This window comes from Pinus tabuliformis, chromosome 8 (assembly GCF_031772625.1).
Source record: "Pinus tabuliformis cultivar Carrire ecotype Pingquan chromosome 8, CPIR1, whole genome shotgun sequence".
In the NCBI taxonomy this organism is placed as follows: Eukaryota; Viridiplantae; Streptophyta; class Pinopsida; order Pinales; family Pinaceae; genus Pinus; species Pinus tabuliformis.
In genome coordinates this window covers 1,138,217,418-1,138,220,839 of record NC_142294.1, presented here as the reverse complement: position 1 = coordinate 1,138,220,839, position 3,422 = coordinate 1,138,217,418, and the positions used below count along the sequence as shown (strand labels likewise).

Here is a 3,422-nt window from a genome sequence, read left to right as displayed (position 1 = left end):
TGTAGAATTCACCCTCAAAGATGAAGAAAGTAGAGGTGAGACAAACTTTGACTAATTTAGCAGTATCCAGATTCGTAATTCTCTTTATGACCTCAATGGTGTCATTAATAGGGACATTAGTGTGAAGGGATATAACATCGAAACTTACAAGAATATCCCTGAGATGGAGCTTAATACCTTTTAATTCATTGACAAATGATGAAGAGTCATTGACAAAGGACTTAGTGAGGCCAACAAGAGGTTTAAGATTTTGGGCAAGATACTTAGCAAGAAGATAGGTTTCTCCTCCTATAGTCTTGACGATGGGTCTTAGGGGAGATCCCTCCTTATAAATCTTGGGAAGACCATAGATCCTCGGAGTGAAAGGGTTACTCTCGATGGGTTTATGGAGAGCTGACCACGCTACTGGATTTTATGGCTAGAACAACAACTTTGGAGATATTCTTTAAGGGATTTATATTCACTGTTTTATAGCTTCCACTGTCACAAAGACGGTTTGACATCTTTCTCCACTAATCTACTATATCCAAGATGACAACTACCTCACCTTTATCAGCCTTGAGAATAACAATCTCCTTGTTATGGTTCAAGGAACTTAGGGCATCGAACTCCTGCTTGCTAATGTTACTTCTGGGGGACTTTTACTTTCTATGGACAACAACACAGTCTTGCTTGATATTAATTTTAGTGTTGTCTCGTAACCCCCTTATCCCATGTTCTATATCGTGTATAATCTCTTCTATGGGGATTTTTCTAGGGGCCAATGAAAATTTTAATCCCTTACCCCAAAGACTAAAGTCAAGGAGGTCAAAGGAAAAGCTAGAAAGATTATTTACCTTACTATTAATAGCTAAAAAAAAAAAAAAATTAATAATTATTATTGTTCTTATTATTAAAAATCTCAAGGGAGGAGAATATTCATGAGATGAATTATTATTATTATTACCTACGAGTTTTTAAATATGATTACATACAAAAGAACGAGAAGGGATATCAATAATACGTTGAGGGTTAATATGGGGAACTTCCCCATTAAAACTGTTACCTGGAAGGTGAACACCTAGTTTGACCTCGATGTAAGCATCAAGCTACTCGACTTTCCAGTGGAGAATCTGAGGGTGAAGAGGAGGGAAACACATGAGGGAAAAGTTGTAGCATAGATGTGGAACGATCAGAGTGCAATGAGGGGATTACATAAGGAGAGGAGCATTTACCATCGAGGATCCGATCTGTAGGAAGCCATGATGACAAGAAGAGGGATCTGATCTGTATAAAGTCACCATAGGAAGAAGGATCTGATCTACAGGTAGTAGGGATGACAAGAAGAGGGATCTGATCGGCATGCAGTCACAGTAGGAAGAAGGATCTGATCTACAAGAAATCAGGATGGAAGGAAGAGGGATCCAATTTGCAGGCAGTCACAGCAGGAAGAGGGATCTGATCTATAGGTAGTCATGGTCAGGACAACAGGAAGAGGGAAAATTTGTGAAGTCACTGTTTGGAGAGTAGAGAGAAGGCACTGCAACAACTTCTGGAGCATCGATGGAGGAGGAGCCATCTTTGGAAAGAAGGGAATCTGGTGGTTCTTCTATTGAGCGATCAATCATACAACTTACTTCTGAAACCTGAATGGGGGAGGAATGAGGTGAAAGAGGTTATACTCGCAGGCCATAGTCACATAATGTGATGGTAACAAACAAGATTATTTGCGTAATGAAATGGCTGCAAATGAGAGTTATAACTTGTGAAGTGTCATTTAGTGTCATTGAATATTTCCAATACTCCCTATGATCACTCAAATCGAATCACGTTCTGGATTACATGCAGGTAATCTAGTTTTCATTTCGCCTGTGTGCAACTACTACTATGTGCACATTTTCACCACTTGTAGTTGCCAAACCCTTAGTTTTGGTGATGTCGCCAAAATGACCTTGCACATCATGAAATTTCTCAAAAGAAGATAGAGGGAAACTAATAGCTCAATGGGTAGGACCTATCACCTCAGAAATTCTAAGAAATTGGCCCCCGTTGTTACACCCGAGATCAAAATCAACTTGAATCACTTTTGAAACAACTGCTTCACCCATATCTTCTGTTGGAGTTAAAGCCATGGCACTGTCACCTATTTTTTCTACCTTAATCTCTACCTCTCCACTTCCACCTAATAGGAATAGGGTTGGAGCTCAGTAGTCTATCTGCATTCAATTCAATTTTAAATTTCCCTCTCTTAGTTATGGTTTTTCTTCATGAATAACGATGGTATCTCAATCGTCATAGTTCAGTTTCGATTTCTATTTATGGAATCTACGATCTCTCTATGTGTTGGGATCCCCCAACCTCGATACAATTCACAGTTAAAATAAAATTTAGGTTTAGAATGAAAACCCTAGATTGACTACAGTCAAACAATCTTGTGGTCTCATACTACTCAGATCTCTCAGTATGGGTTTAGAACGATAAAGATTTCTATAGGCTAGAACACTTTCAATTCAATTGGAAACCCAACATTAGCAACAAACTACACCAAGGAAAGAACTAAGCAAAGAAAGGAACGAACTGGGATAAGATGATAGATACGATGAATTGCCGAGAGTGCAATAAGAAGACGAAAGTGGCATTTTATCACTCTACGGGGGACATAGTATGTGTGGAGTACAGACTGCTGTTGGAGGCACATTCAATAGATGAGACGTTGGAGTGGAGGACATTCGCAAACGAGATGGGGGACGATGATCTCGTCTGTGTTGGTGTTCCACCAAATCCTCTTCTCACCAATGGTGCCCTCTCTACAGTCATATCGAAGCCCAATGGAGTGTCGAGGAAATTTATCTCATCATCTCTAGGGCACTGCAAGAATCACAGGTCCAATATAGACTTGTCGCTCATCATGGCCTTCAAGACAATTGGAACCATGTCGGATCGGTGAGTTTGCACCCTTCATTTCATTTTTTTGCAATCCTAGGTACTGAATTGACATTAATTTCTGCGGGAGTTGAACTTGTGATCGTTGTTTGATTATCCATGCTCAAATCTATCTTAAACCTAGATTCTTACTTCCCGTTGGAATTCGTAATTTATTTTTCTATTTCCTATAATGATCTCTCCTTAGTTTATAATCTATTTAAACAACGTTCCAACAAAGGAACAGAGTGTTAGTGGTTGTTTTTCAGCTTCCAATCAATTATTGTTTGAGCTTAATCAACAACTAAGGAATTTCATTAATAAATTAATCTATTTGTGCCATTTAGGGTGTGTAATTTTGAGCTATAAGTTATTTATTTATTTGAATATTTGTGTTTTTGAGCCTCTAGTATTAAGTTCTCTATTCATTCGAATTTTTGGGTATTTGAGTTTACGTCATTAAGTTTTTTATTCGTTGGAATTTTTTGGTTTATGAATCTCTCATATTAAGTACTTCGTTC

General features: G+C 38.3%; 1 pseudogene; it reads left to right on the top strand.

Annotated features, from left to right (window-relative positions):
* Nucleotides 1–2,578: 2,578 nt before the first annotated feature.
* Nucleotides 2,579–2,926, top strand: LOC149239352 (transcription initiation factor IIB pseudogene; annotated as a pseudogene).
* The last annotated feature ends 496 nt before the right edge of the window (nt 2,927–3,422 follow it).